This window comes from Hypanus sabinus, chromosome 9 (genome assembly GCF_030144855.1).
Source record: "Hypanus sabinus isolate sHypSab1 chromosome 9, sHypSab1.hap1, whole genome shotgun sequence".
Classification (NCBI taxonomy): domain Eukaryota; kingdom Metazoa; phylum Chordata; class Chondrichthyes; order Myliobatiformes; family Dasyatidae; genus Hypanus; species Hypanus sabinus.
Window position 1 is genome coordinate 91,362,498 of NC_082714.1, and position 16,299 is coordinate 91,378,796.

The 16,299-nt window shown below is 40.1% G+C and overlaps 1 protein-coding gene across 3 annotated transcripts in view; it reads right to left on the reverse strand.

The window, feature by feature from the left end:
- The window catches only part of cgnb (cingulin b), a 163,757-nt gene that overhangs the window by 141,076 nt on the left and 6,382 nt on the right, over window positions 1-16,299 (reverse strand). Inside the window, exon 1 of one of the 3 annotated variants that reach the window (XM_059980179.1) lies at window positions 4,326-4,348. The exons of the other annotated variants lie outside the window; for them this stretch is intronic. The gene's annotated coding sequence lies outside the window, so the exon portion shown is untranslated. Of the gene's footprint in view, window positions 1-4,325; window positions 4,349-16,299 lie in introns of those variants that run through there. 3 annotated transcript variants of the gene reach the window in all.

Genomic DNA, 16,299 nt, shown 5'->3' on the forward strand with positions numbered 1-16,299 from the left:
TTATGTTTGCCCATTATTGTGACTTTGATGAAAATTAGACCAAATTTCATAGAGGGATCAGAATTGGAGAGAGTGAGCAGCTACAAGTTCCTGGGTGTCAAGACCTCTGAGGATCTAACCTGGTTGCAACATATCAATGTTGTTATAAAGAAGGCAAGACAGCAGCTACACTTTATTAGAAGTTTGAAGAGATTTGGCATGTCAACAGATTCTATAGCTGTACTGTGGAGAGCATTCTAACAGGCCGCATCATTGTCAGGTATGGAGGGGCTACTGCACAGGACCAAAAGAAGCTGCAGAAGGGTGTAAATCTAGTCAGCTCCATCTTGGGTACTAACCTACAAACTACCCAGGGCATCTTTAGGGAGCGGTGTCTCAGAAAGGTAGCATCCATTATTAAGGACCTCCAGCACCCAGGGCATGCTCTTTTCTCATCAGGAGCAGGTACAGAAGCCTGAAGGCACACACTCAGTGATTCAGGAACAAGCTTCTCCATCTGCCATCCGATTCCTAAATGGACATTGATTCTTTGGACACTATATCACTTTTTTAAAAATATACAATATTTCTGTTTTTGCACATTTTTTAATCTATTCAATATATGTAATTGATTTACTTGTTTATTATTTTTATTTTATTTATTATTTTTTCTCTCTCTCTGCTAGATTATGTATTGCATTGAACTGCCGCTGCTAAATTAACAAGTTTCACATCACACGACAGTGATAATAAACCTGATTCTGATTACCAGGTAATTGCAAAGGGTTCACAAACTTTTTCTTGCAACTGTATGTACATCAAACCAGAGTGAAATGCACTGCTTGCTCAACAACCAACACAGCCTGAAGATGTGCTGCACACATCCCAAAAGTGTGGCCACGCTTCCAGCACCAACATAACATGTCCACAACTTACTAACTCTATCAGTACATCTTTTATAATGTGGGAGGAAACTGCAGCACGCGAAAGAACCCATGTAGTCACAGGGAGAACAGCAGTGGAAACTGAATACTGATCTTCTGATCCCAGGCACGATAACTACTATACTACCACACATCTTTAAGGAGACTGCTAAATCTAATATCAAGTGGTGGGAAAGGTTAAAAGGGATTCTAGGGGAAAGGGGTTACCCACCTTTGGAAAGCCAAGGACTGATTATTTACTTTCAAGATTGTTTAATGTCATTTCCAGTGCACAAGTGTAAAGGAGAATGAAATAATTGTTACTTCAGATCCAATGTAGCACAATAAGAAAATAACACAATAATTAAAAAAACACATAAATACATAAAATAGCTTATATTGTATATAGATTCACAACACTCTGGTTAAAGAAATTCCTCATCTGTTCTGAACGATTTCTGAAATGTCATGTGCCCTGAAAGTACTCTGAAACTTAATCTTTAATAATGGACTCCAACATCTTCCCAATTCAGGATAATTGGCCTAGAACTTCCTTTCTTCAGCCTCCCTCCATTTTTAAAGAGTGAAGCAAGATTTGCAATTTTCTAGTCCTCCAGAAGCATTCTAGAATCTAGTGACTCTTGAAAGATCATTAGTAATGCTTCCAAAATCTCTTCAGCTACCTCTTTCGGAACCCTGGGATGTAGTCCATCTGGTACAGGTGATTTATCCATCTTCCCAAGCACCAGCGCCTTATTAATAGCAACAACACTCACTTCTGTCCCCTGACACAATTGCATTTTTGGCATATGCAACTGTCTTCCACAGTGAAGACAGACACAAAATCACTTACTCAGTTCATTCGTCATTTCTTTGTCCCCCATTACAACCTTTCCAGCATCATTTTCCAGTAGTCCAATATCCACTCTCACCCCTCTTTAAAGATCTGTTAAAACTTTTGGTATCCTCTTTTATATTATTGGCTAGCTTACCTTCATGTTTCATCTTTTTCTCTCCTTATGTCTTTTTAGTTGACTTCTGTTGGTTTTTAAAAGCTTCCCAATGCTCTAACTTTTCACTAATTTTTAAAACTATATTGTACTTTTGTTTTTATGCTGTCTTTGACTTTTCTTGTCAGCCACAGTTGCCTTTAGAATATGTCTTCAGCTTTGAGATGCATCTATCCTGCACCTTCAGAATTGCCCCCAGAAATTCCAATTATTGTTGTTCAGCCCTCATCACTGCTAGTGTTTTTCCTATCACTTTGACCAGCTCCTCTCTCATGCCTTGGTATCTCCACTGCAATACTAACACATCTGACTTTATCTTCTTCTTAAACTGCAGGGTGAATTCTATATTATGATCACTGCTTCCCAAGGGTTCCTTTACCTTAAGCTCCCCAATCAAATATTGTTTACTCTTGTAGGCATTCTATAAATTCCCTCTCATGATCCAGCTTGAATCTGATTTTCCCAATCTACCTGCATATTGAAATCCCCTATGACTATCACAACATTGCCTTTTTACATGCCTTTTCTATCTCCCATTGCAATTTGTATCCTACATCTTAGCTACTATTTGGAAATCTGTATATAAACTCTTATTAGGGTCCTTTTACCCTTGCGGTTTCTGAACTGTACCCACAAGGATTCTACATCTTCCATGCCTATAATCACTTCTGATTTTACTTCTTAAGCCAACAGTCATCCCACTCCCTCTGCCTACTTCCCTGTCCTTTTGATACAAGGTGTATCTTTGAATGTTAAGCTCCCAAATATGATCTTCAATCAGCCATACTGTGATTCTCACAGCATCAATCCTGCCAATCTTTAACTGCACTACATCAAACTTTTTCAGTATACTTGTCCATTCAAATACAATATTAATGTACATCTGTAGAATAACATGAGTATAGATGTGCATCATCCAGCTCTATTCATCCTTCTCAGAAAGGAGAGGCATTGGTGAGCTTTTCGGATTGTGAGAGGTTGTGCGAGATGTGCACTCACAGGAGTTTGAAACTGCTCTCAGCATCCACTGCTATGCTTTGGTAAGTACTTTGATAATACATTTTACTTTGAACAGGTATAGTTCACATGGCTTTGTGCAATGGAATTCATGTCTTTTTTTTCCCTCTCTCTCTGCCCATCACTCTGACTGATCTCCATCTCCCTCTGGTGCTCCCCTCCCCTTTTCTTCCCAAAGCCTCCCATCCCATGATCCTTTCCCTTCTCCAGCTCTGTATCACTTTTGCCATTTACCTTTTTGGCTCTCAGCTTCACCCCACCCCCTCCAGTCTTCTATCATTTCGCAGTTCCCCCTCCCCCTCCTACTTTCAAATCTCTTACTATCTTTCCTTTCAGTTAGTCCTGACGAAGAGTCTCAGCCTGAAACGTTGACAGTGCTTCTCCCTATAGATGCTGCCTGGTCTGCTGTGTTCCACCAGCATTTTGTGTGTGTTGCTTGAATTTCCAGCATCTGCAGATTTCCTCGTGTTTTCATGTCTTACAAATATAATTTAAATTTCTGATGATATGACCGAAGATGAAAGAGTACAAGGATATTGGATTTTAGCCTTTTGAAAGGTTCACTTTGGAGGCTGATCTGGAGAAACAAGTTACAAGGACAGACTTTTTCTCCCCCCTGGAGTGACATTATAGGAGGTATATGAAAATCATGAGAGGAATATGCAAGGTGGATGGTCACAGATCCTGCCCCCAAGTGTTCGTGTGAGGAGGGAGGGGTGTGAGTAAGATCAAAAACCGGAAGGCATGGGTTTAAAGTTGAGAGAGGAAATTTTTTTGAGGAGACTTTTCCCCACACAGAGAGTGTTGACTGCCAGAGGTGGTCAAGTAAAGTAAAATTACATTTAAAATACATTTTAACAAGTACATGGATAGGAAAGATTTAGAGGGATAGGGCTAAATGGCACCAGCTTGGTTAGGCATCTTGGTTGACATGGATGAATGGGTCAAAGGGTGCTGTACTGTATAACTCTAATTTTGTTGCTCTAGGATTTTGCTGCATCTTGCAGGAGAGCAAAAATTATACACTGCCTACAAATCTACATTGGATCTTGATGTAATTTTTAAACACAAAATTCCAGTCTGCTACTTCATGCAAATAAGTGGACATTTATGTTTGAAAACAAAAATTATCTGTAAACAAAACTGGAAGTGATCCTTACACAGTTTATGCATGCACTGAAGATTGATTGTTCTGGAAACAAAAGTAACAAATTCTTTGGTTAAGTGTTTCATATTCAGTACTTTCCTTCAACAGATTCTTATGCTCGAACTACAGTACTTAATTTCACAACAGTTAATCATGGGCATGGAATGCACAGTAAATATTATCAACTCACAGAAACTTATAATTCTTTTGTTTGAAAAATTACATGTCATAAATTCCAAACTAACTTACCACTTGGACATTAATCTCTGGCTTTCTACTTTTGTAGGCAGCAATGACAGGCTCATTGTACTCTCTGTGGTCATTGAGGTAATCACAAATTTGATAATAGTGGCATACTGCTCCCCAGGGCCACACATGTCGTTGGTAAATCATTGCTTTTCATTCCTACCTCCTCTGGAGACTGGATTCCATCAGGAGAAACAAAACAAATACTGCTGAAGTAGGTCATGAATATTACTGGTGAGGTTTGAAAGACTTGTGAGGAGTGATGACAGAGGTTTGTTTGTCTGTCAATTTGGTAGCCCATAGATGCAAATAATAACTCTTATAATAACACAAGAGATTCTGCAGCAACAAACTCACAAATTGAAGAAGGAACTCAGCAGCTCAGGCATTTCAGGAAATTAATACAGTCAATGTTTTGAGTGGAATCCCTTCTTTAGGACTGGAAAGGAAGGTGGGGGGAGATGCTAGAATAAAGAGGTGGGGGGAAGGGAAGGTGCACTAACTAAATAGTGATAGGTGAAGCCAGGAGAGTAGGGGAAGAAGGATTTTGATAGGAGAGGAGAGTGGACCATAGGAGAACGGGAAGAAGGAGGGGCACCAAGGGAGGTAATAGGCAGGTGAGGAGAAAAGTTAAGTAGTCAGAGTGGGGAATAGAAGGGGGGGGGGGAGGGAAAAAATTACTAGAAAGAGAAATTGATATTCATGCTATCAGTTTAGAGGCTACCTAGACACAATTTAAGATATTGCTCCTTCACCCTGAGAGCAGCTTCATCAGGTCAAGAGGGGGCAGCATGGATCGACATGTCAAAATGGGAATAGGGATTGGAATTAAATTGGATGGAGCAGGGTATTCAACAAAGCAGTCCCCCAGTTTAGGAAAGTGTCACCAGTGTAGAGGAGGTTGCATCAGTTGCACCAGAAATAATAAGCAACCCCAACAAATATGCAGGTGAAATGTTGCCTCAGCTGGAAGAACCGTTTGGGGCCCTGAGGTAAGGGAGGAGGTAAATGGGCATGTATGTAGCATTTCTGTCCTTTGCAGGGATTTCTGCCAGATTCTGGAAATCCAAGTAACACACAAACAATGCTGAAGGAACTCAAGATAGTCAGGCAGCATCTTCGAAAGGAACAAAGAGTCAACATTTCAGGTAAAATCCTGTTGCAGGGTTTTGACTGTTTATTTCTTTTCATAGTTGGGACCTGTCCTGCCCAGTTCCTCCAGCATTCGCATGTTATTTATAATAATATAATAATAAACAGGAAATTAGAAATGTGTGCAATAAAGGAACAGTAGTTATAATGGGTAACTTCAATCTACATATAGATTGGGTGAACCAAATTGGTAAGGGTGCTGAGGAAGAGGATTTCTTGGAATGTATGTGGGATGGTTTTCTGAACCAACATGTCGAGGAACCAACTAGAGAGCAGGCCATTCTAGATTGGGTATTGAGCAATGAGGAAGGGTTAGTTAGCAATCTTGTCGTGCGAGGCCCCTTGGGTAAGAGTGACCATAATATGGTGGAATTCTTCATTAAGATGGAGAGTGACATAGTTAATTCAGAAACAAAGGTTCTGAAATTAAAGAAGGGTAACTTTGAAGGTGTGAGACGTGAATTAGCTAAGATAGACTGGCAAATGATACTTAAAGGGTTGACGGTGGATATGCAATGGCAAGCATTTAAAGATCGCATGGATGAACTACAACAATTGTTCATCCCAGCTTGGCAAAAGAATAAACCAGGGAAGGTAGTGCACCCGTGGCTGACAAGGGAAATTAGGGATAGCATCAAGTCCAAAGAAGAAACATATAAATTAGCAAAAAAAAAGCGGCACACCCAAGGACTGGGAGAAATTCAGAGACCAGCAGAGGAAGACAAAGGGCTTAATTAGGAAAGGGAAAAAAGATTATGAGAGAAATCTGGCAGGGAACATAAAAACTGACTGTAAAAGCTTTTATAGATACGTGAAAAGAAAAAGATTGGTTAAGACAAATGTAGGTCCTTTACAGTCAGAAACAGGTGAATTGATCATAGGGAACAAAGACATGGCAGACCAATTGAATAACTACTCTGGTTCTGTCTTCACTAAGGAGGACGTAAATAATCTTCCGGAAATAGTAAGGGACCGAGGGTCTAGTGAGATGGAGGAACCGAGGGAAATACACGTTAGTAGGGAAGTGATGTTAGGTAAATTGAAGGGATTAAAGGCAGATAAATCTCCAGAGCCAGATGGTCTGCATCCCAGAGTGCTTAAGGAAGTAGCCTAAGAAATAGTGGATGCATTAGTGATAATTTTTCAAAACTCCTTAGATTCTGGATTAGTTCCTGAGGATTGGAGGGTGGCTAATGTAACCCCACTTTTTAAAAAAGGAGGGAGAGAGGAACTGGGGAATTATAGACCGGTTAGTCTGACAACGGTGGTGGGGAAAATACTAGAGTCGGTTATCAAAGATGTGATAACAGCACATTTGGAAAGAGGTGAAATCATCGGACAAAGTCAGCATGGATTTGTGAAAGGAAAATCATGTCTGACGAATCTTATAGAATTTTTTGAAGATGTAACTAGTAGACTGGATAGGGGAGAGCCAGTAGATGTGGTATATTTAGATTTTCAAAAGGCTTTTGACAAGGTCCCACACAGGAGATTAGTGTGCAAACTTAAAGTGCACAGTATTGGGGGTATGGTATTGATGTGGATAGAGAATTGGTTGGCAGACAGGAAGCAAAGAGTGGGAATAAACGGGACCTTTTCAGAATGGCAGGCAGTGACTAGTGGGGTACCGCAAGGCTCAGTGCTGGGACCCCAGTTGTTTACAATATATATTAATGATTTAGATGAGGGAATTAAATGCATCTTCTCCAAGTTTGCGGATGACATGAAGCTGGGTGGCTGTGTTAGCTGTGAGGAGGATGCTAAGAGGATGCAGGGTGACTTGGATAGGTTAGGTGAGTGGGCAAATTCATGGCAGATGCAATTTAATGTGGATAAATGTGAGGTTATCCACTTTGGTTGCAAGAACAGGAAAACAGATTATTATCTGAATGGTGGTCGATTAGGAAAAGGGGAGATGCAACGAGACCTGTGTGAAACTGTACTCCAGTCATTGAAGGTGAGCATGCAGGTACAGCAGGCGGTGAAAAAGGCAAATGGTATGTTGGCATTCATAGCAAAAGGATTTGAGTACAGGAGCAGGGAGGTTCTACTGCAGTTGTACAAGGCCTTGGTGAGACCGCACCTAGAATATCGTGTGCAGTTTTGGTCCCCTAATCTGAGGAAAAACATTCTTGCCATAGAGGGAGTACAGAGAAGGTTCACCAGATTGATCCCTGGGATGGCAGGACTTTCATATGAAGAAAGACTGGATCGACTAGGCTTATACTCACTGGAATTTAAAAGATTGAGGGGGAATCTTATTGAAACGTATAAAATTCTGAAGGGATTGGACAGGCTAGATGCAGGAAGATTGTTTCTGATGTTGGGGAAGTCCAGAACGAGGGGTCACAGTTTAAGGATAAAGGGGAAGCCTTTTAGGACCGGGATGAGGAAAAACTTCTTCACACAGAGAGTGGTGAATCTGTGGAATTCTCTGCCACAGGAAACAGTTGAGGCCGGTTCATTGGCTATATTTAAGATGAAGTTAGATACGGCCCTTGTGGCTAAAGGGATCAGGGGGTATGGAGAGAAAGCAGGTACAGGATTCTGAGTTGTATGATCAGCCATGATCATACTGAATGGTGGTGCAGCCTCGAAGGGCCAAATGGCCTACTCCTGCACCTATTTTCTATGTTTCTAATGCAACGTTTTCTTCATTGCCAAGCTGTGGGGCTGTTTCCACAGCACTTCTACTTTGGCTACAATATGCCACAGTGCAAAAAGACTTTTTGAAAACGGGCTGGGCATCGCAGGGGAACAGCTTTCAAACACAAACCAGCCATCTCTGTGCATTCTTCTCCACTCATCTTTCCTGCCTGCTGCTGCTTCAAATTAGAATGCAGACCCCCTGTCAGGGGGAAGGAACCCAGCTGCAACCATTTAGTTTTAATTGAAGACAAAAGGCAGCTGGAGAACTCTCAAATGCAGCTGCCCAATGAATCAAGTCTTCTGATTGATGCTAAGATGATGTCATCATGAGAACTCTATATCCATCACTAGCAGCGCTTAACATATGCAGGTAAATCATTGGATATGATACACCACCTTTTGTAAGATTTTCCACTTAAAGTCACTGGTGTTCCCATAACAGGCCATAATGCAGCCAGCCAATACACTTTCCACTGCACACCTACAGAAGTCTGTCAAGACTTTTGATGACACATTGAATCTCCACAGACTCCTGAGAAAACAGAAGTACCGTCATACTTTATTTGCAATTACATTTATATGATATTTCTGACAGAAGGATCATCTTCAAGGATAATTAGGGATGAACAACAAATGTTGACCTTTGCTAGATCATTAAAAAAATGAATAAAGCACACTTCTGGAAATAAAAACACCTTTTCACTTTTATTAGATTACTACAAAAAAAACTCAAAAATTGCATTCCAGCATACTTACAAAAGCTGATTTTACTCCAGGTTCCTACAGCATTCAATTTGTATCTTAGTTGGATCATGGATCACAGAAAAAGTGACATGCAGAAACAAGAGAAAATCTGCAGATGCTGGAAACCTAAAGCAACATATACAAAATGCTGTCGGAACTCAGGTCAGGCAGCATCAATGGAGAGGAGTAAATGGTCAATGTTTTGGTCCGAGACCCTTCATCAGGACTGGAAAGGAAGGGGAGAAGTCAAAGTAAGAAAGTGGGGGGAGGGGAGTTAGTAGTACAAGGTGGCAGGTAGGTAATATGTGAAACTGGGAGAGAGGGAGAGAATGAAGTAAAGAGCTGGGAATTTGGCGAAAGGGATAAGGGGCTGGTGAAGGGGGAATCTGATAGGAGAACAGAAGACCATGGAAGAAAGGGGGGGACAGGAGGAATACCAGAGGGTAGGTAAGGAAATCAGGTGAGAATGGGAAGCAGGAATGGGGAATGGTGAAGAGGGTGGCAATTACCAGAAGCTCAAGAAATCATTGTTCACACCATCAGCTTGGAAGCTACCCAGACAGAATATGTACAGAACGTTGGGATTGTGGGTCTTCTGAATCTCCTCTTCTTACATGTCAGTAGGGGATCAGAATAACTTCAGTAGTTTCTGTTTATGAGTCGCCTTCGATGAGTCACTTCAATGTCAAAGTTTTCAAGACAGATCCTATCTATAGCTGCACTAGCATTATGTACCTAGAGTATTAGTCATACAGTAGTTCTATGACAGATTTTTAATAGGTTACTGTAAATAGTAGCCTTTTAAAAATCATAGAAACAAAGTTATACAGCAAGAAAACAGAACCTTCAGCCCCAATCGTCCATGCCCAAAACCATCTCGAACTAGTCCCATTCACCTGTTTTAGGCTCATATCGCTTAAAACCTTTCATATTCATGTACCTGACTAAATGTTTTCGAAACATGTCACATATAAAAAGTGAATAGTCAGAGCACATGACATTCACCTTACAAGACCTAGTTTTCCTGATCCTGTCTAAACTCAACCTCAGTAGAGCATACAAGTTAAACCTAAGCAGAAGAAATTAAAAACTCATCAAGGAATCAGAATCAGGTTTAATATCGCCAGCATATGTTGCGAAATTGTTGTTTTGCAGCAGCAGTACAATGCAATACATAACAGCTTAAAAACTATAAATTACAACAAGAAATATTAAAAAGTTAAACTAGTGCAAAAAGAGAGCAAAGAGAAAATTACTAAGGTTGTGTACATGGGTTCAATGTTCATTCAGAAATCTGTTGGCGGAGGGGAAAGCTATTTCGAAATTACTGAGTGTCTGTCTTCAGGCTTTTGTACTTCCTCCCTGATGGTAGTAATGAGAAAATGATGGTAGTCCTTATTGATAGGAATCTTTTTGAGGCATCATCTTTAATGTCCTCGATGGCTAGTGCCCGTGATGGAGCTCACTGAGGTTGCAACTTTCTGCAGCTTTTTCCGATCCAAGGGGTAACAGACTTGTCTGTTACATAAGCTTGAGATGCAAATTCCTGCACGTCTCCACTACTTTGCTGAAATAAATGATGTTACATGCAAGCTCTGGATAGCATCACCTGCTAGTCAGGTTTTCTTTCACCTTCAACATTCCACAGCTTCACTCAACACTGTGCAATCATAATTGCGCAAATGGTTCAAGTATGTACAATTGTAGAGGTGTATCAGATGATGAGAGGCATTGATTGTATGGATAGTCAGAGGCTTTTTCCCCAGGGCTGAAATGGTTGCCACAAGAGGACACAGGTTTAAGGTGCTGGGGAGTAGGTACAGAGATGTCAGGGATAAGTGTTTTTTTACAGTGTGGTGAGTGTGTGGAATGGGCTGCTGGCAACAGTGGTGGAGGTGGATACAATAGGGTCTTCTAAGAGATCTTTAGATAGGCACATGGATCTTAGAAAAAGAGGTCTATGGGTAAGCCTAGTAATTTCTAAGGTAGGGACATGTTCGGCACAACTTTATGGGCCGAAAGGCCTGTATTGTGCTGTAGGTTTTCTATGGTTTAGGCAACTCTGCTGGAAGAACAGGCTCCAGCTGCATCTAAGTAACATCTTCTTGTTATGAGTGGAGAAAAATTTACTAACAGATTTTAAAGATACAGCACATTAACGAGCCCTTTCAGCTCAATTGCACCTATGTGACACTGGTGAGACCCAAGTTGGAGTATTGCGTGCAGTTTTGGTCCTATTTACCTGTAGGAAAGATGTAAATAAAGTTGAAAGAGTACAGAGAAAATTTACAGTATAGATAGATGAAATGCAAGCAGACTTTTTCCCCCAATGAGAAACAAGAGAAAATCTGCAGATGCTGGTAATGCAAGCAACACACACAAAATGGTGGAGGAACTCAGCAAGGCAGGCTGCATCTATGGAAAAGAGTACCATCAACATTTCTGGCCGAGACCCATGAGCAGGACCCTGCTGAAGAGTCTTGGCCCGAAACGTTGACTGTACTCTTTTACATTGATACTGTCCAGCCGGCTGAGTTCCTCCAGCATTTTGTGTGTGTTTCTTTATCCACTGAGGTTGGGTGGTCTACAACCAGAGGTCATGGGTTAAGAGTGAAAGGTGAAAAGTAAGGGGAACATGAGGGGAAACCGAGGATGCACAAATGGTACATGCAAGCTCAATCTCACCATTTGAGAGAAGTTTGGATAGTAGGGGTATGGAGGCCTATGGTTCTGGTGCAATTCGATAGGAGTAGACAGTTTAGATCACTTGGCACTGACCAGATAGGACAAAAGGCCTGTTTATGTGCTATACTTTTCTATGACTATGTGTTGGACTAGCTCAGCAAAGATTATGTGAACTCGAAAGAAAAGCTGGTTACTTGGTTCCAGATATAATCCAGGCCTCATATTTTGTAAATGCTTGAAGGTATTCAATGGTATGATGGTGGAAAATACTGGCTTTCCACCCTTTAAAATTCAGTCTCCAGTAGATGGACTACATCAGCCAGGGCTCAATGGTGGCAGTCTCACCTTGAATTCAGAGGGCCAGGTATTCAAACCATATCAATAAATTGAAGTTCATAGCCTTGGCCAAAATTCCCAGTGGTACACATATGAACTGATAGATTGGCTTTTAGATAAGGTGTTAAATGGGGTCCTGTGTGACCAAAGGAATGCAACTTTATTAATTAAGGTGTGTGGGAATTTTGCCAGCATCCCAACTTAGTAGAAACCAAAAAGCTTTTAATTACTGTAGTGAAACTTTTTTATCAAATGGCCCAATACATATTTTCACAGTTCTAAACAGATTGCATAATCAAAGGTAATCAAAAGTTTTGAATGGGCAGGATATGTTGAGATTATTGTTAGTAAATAACGCCAGATCCGAGAGCCATTGAGTGAAAAAAAAGAACAGGGATGTAACATCTTTACAACTCTCTGGTTAGTATTGGTCACTTATGGCTTTAAAGGTTCCAAGATGGCTTATAAAAATGGGTCAGCAGAGTGGTTCCATGGATGAAAGATTTCAGCTACCAGATTGGATTGGGGAAACTAGTGAGTTGTTCTCCTTGGAGTGTCAGATATGACTTGAACCTGGAAGGCTTTGATGCAAGTTGTGTTGGTGCTTCCAAATGTAGCCACAGCAGAGGCACGCATTTCCAAGATACCTTGCCTGATGCACCATATTGTTTTTTGTGCTACAAGAATTTGTGACTATGGATTCACAGGCTCTGAGTGAACTTGCCTTGGTCACGTTAGCTGGTATAGTTAAATCTTTATAGCACTTGGTCTAGGAATTATTAACATTAAAAATAAGCACACTTTCTTCATAGGCATCTCCTGTCATAATGATTCTATTGCTATGTAGATATTACAACTTAAATGAATCCTGTCACTACAAGATGCTAATTATGCAATCTAATTAGTCACCATCAGCTAATGGTATAAACTGGTTCCTACCATTTACTATGAACCGAAACTACAGTAAAACTAATGTGCCATGCAAGAGATGAAATAATTGGCATCTTGCCAGACTATTCTATGTCATTTTAATAATACTTTTACTTTCCTCTACCTTTTAAGTATTGTATTTTTGAGTAACTACATCTGTAAAATTAAGAATATTTAATCATCTTCACATCCGTAATATAAATAAGGACAAAGCTACTTAGCAACAGTATTTTTCTCCACAGCGACCGAAACTGCCACTCCTAGACTAAAAGATTACCAATCATTTCCACACCTACATAAACAGGAACGAGGCCAGAAGTTCTTTAGCAAAATTCAAAGTACAAATTTATAACTCATTGAGGATGCCAAAGGCAGATTAAAACCTGATTTCACCATGCTCAGGAAATTATCTTTCTAAAATTCACTTGTGCATTTTAACTTCACAGTAAAGATGATTCCAGAGTAGAATTCATTTCTCAATTGATTCCAAAAGATTAGTTGACTTTACTCTTGACATGAATGCAAAAGCTTTCATCTAGTGGTCTTGGAGCTGGTGAATACGTGCTCTACAGGTATATTCCCACCAAGAATGAGTATTTTGTTTCTAAGATCTGAGTGTTTTGGTAGATTAATGACCTAGCACAAATACGAAGGACCAAATGGCCACCAGTAGTGACATTCTAAGAGTTAAAGAATTCATTCGCAATATAATGAGCTTGCTGCAACACATACAAAATGCTGGAGGAACTCAGCAGGTCAGGCAGCATCTAAGGAAAGGAATGTTTCATCAGGACTAGGAAGGAACATGGAAGAAGCCAGAATGGCAAATTATAAGCAGCCTACCTGTTCTTTTGGGTGGAAAGATTGAATCTGCTAAAGTGTCACGATCCAGCTCTACAATCTAATTGCACCTCCCAAACTCATGACATCTACCACCAAGATGATGCAGCTCAGCAGACACATGGGAACCAATTCCCTTTCACACTCTTCATTTTTAAGCTCCCTTCAAGTCACACACCATTCTGACTTGGAAATATGTTGCCATTCCTTCATCACCAAGTCTAATTCCTGAACATTATAACATAACAGAGCTCATGTATCTTCACAGGAAAAACTTCAGCGTTTCAAGGCAGTTCACCTCCATGAATAAATGTCAGATTTAATCATGAGACCCATATTCCAAGAAATAAGTAAGAAATTGTAAGGATGCCACAGGCATTACCCCAGCATGAACTATTAAGGAAAGGAATATTAGGAAAACATGACAGGAACTAAACCTACCAATAACCAGGTTTCTATGAACTGTCTCCACAATCATTACCAATATTTTGATATTCATTTTAGAGAGGTTAATGAAAATTTGATTGTTTAGTGTCATTCATCAGTACACAAGTGTAAAGGAGAATGAAATAACTATTACTCCCGATCCAATGCAGCATAACAAAACACAATCAGCATAAAAAACTCAATTAAAAATAAAAATATATTAGATTTGTTTATATATGAGACTTCATGTATGTGCATAAAGCAGCACTAGGTATCTGTACATAAAGTGACTCTGACAGGAAATGATAGTGATGGTGTGGAGTGTGATGGGGTGGGTTAGTATGTGGAGGTGTCGAAGTTGAAGCATGTGGGGACAGCAGCCTGGATGAATAAAGTATTGAAGGTGCCTGTTAAAATGTCAGTGAGCTGGTGTGAACACACCTGAGTACTCGGTCTGGGACGTTGCTTGAGCCAGCAACCTTACAAGGGTTGACTCTCCGCAGAGTCCATCTCATGTGTGCTGTTGTTACAGGCATTGGCTGCTCACCTGGAAAGTGGGTGCAGCTTTTGCGGCTAGCATTGAATTGCATGTTTTGAAGTGTGCTTAAAAGTTGTTTACAACATCAGGAAGAGAGCTGTTGATAATGCTGTGTCTTGATCTTCTTCTGGATGTTTTAGAAGGTATGCGATGTAACAAATTCTACACCAAAAATACATATTTTAGCAATGCATGCATGTCAACCAAGCATTAATGAATTAGTCTCTTCCGGTGTATAAACACTAAAGAACACTGGAAACAATTAAAACTAAATGCAACAGATTCCATATATTTTAAAATTTTGATTAGTTGAGCCAAGCTTTTCTCCTTTCCTAAGGAGTTACTGGGATACAAGCCAATTTCTGCCCCTCTCTTTTTAAATAAAAAAAATCAGGCCCAAGTGGTCAATTTTCAATGTGGAATGCTGGCAAGCCACTCAACCATAATGAGAACTTCAACAGTGAGACATTAGCCACTAAACAGTGGAAATTATAATTAGGAACTTGTCCCAGAATACTTCCTACATCGTCAAAAAAGTTCATCAACATAACTTTCAGAGGAGGCTAAAGAGAGCTGGATTTTGCACACCCATTCTCACATCATTCTACAGATGTGCAGTAGAGAACAACCTGACAAGCTGTATCACTGCTCAGTATGGACACTACACTACAATGAATAGGAAGGCTCCACAACGGGTAGTCAAAACTGCCCTTTGCAACACTGGTCCACCCACCATCAAGGACACATATACAAAAAGGTGCTGGAAAAGTGCCAATAACATCATGAAGGACTCCATGCATCCTGCTCATGGAGTGTCTGTCCTAATCCCATCTGGGAGGAAGCTACGTAGCATCCATGCCAGGACCAAACACAAAAACAGTTACTTTCCCCAATCAGTAAGGCTGATCAACACCTTCACTCACTAACTCCACCACTACTTTATTAGTTCCAACCAGTCACCTCATGTACAGCGAAACATCACTTTATGGACATTGAATGAATGTATTTAAACTTTCATTTAATCATTATTGCATTCTTTATCTTTTTTATGCTACATCATTCTCCTTTATACTTGTGTACAGAAAATGACATTAAACAATCTTGAATCTTTGGAGCCAACTGCTGCATCATTCAGTCCACAGTAGCTAAGACCCAGATGAAGAAGGCAACTTTGAGTGCTTTCTCCCTCTCAGCACTTTATTTAATCTTTAGACTGTTCATATTAATTTTGTTACACTGTTAATGCCCTGTATGTTTTTCAGGGTATTCAATTACAATACTGATATACAATAAAGGAAGGAATTGTAGCAGCATTTTTAAAATTTTCAAGAACCAGATTCTGAGAACAGTTCTGCACACAAGACTTTTTCAAATGTAAACAATCTTTGATGCAGTTACTGAAATTCAATGCAAACACAATTGAATCACAGATTGGTCCCAGATGAAGAATGGATTTAATTATATATTGATTTTGTGCGCAAGTTGGAAAATACACAAAAATCATTGGATGTGAAAACCATACCTTCACAGTATTACAAAGAAAGACATCAAAAACACGCATTAGACTGATAAGAAAGAATGGTCATGGGAAGGGGTGGAACTCCTTCTGCTGTTTGTAGAAACTAATATATGTACATTCGTCAGATTTTTGGAGTTAATCGTTTGGGAATTTATTCC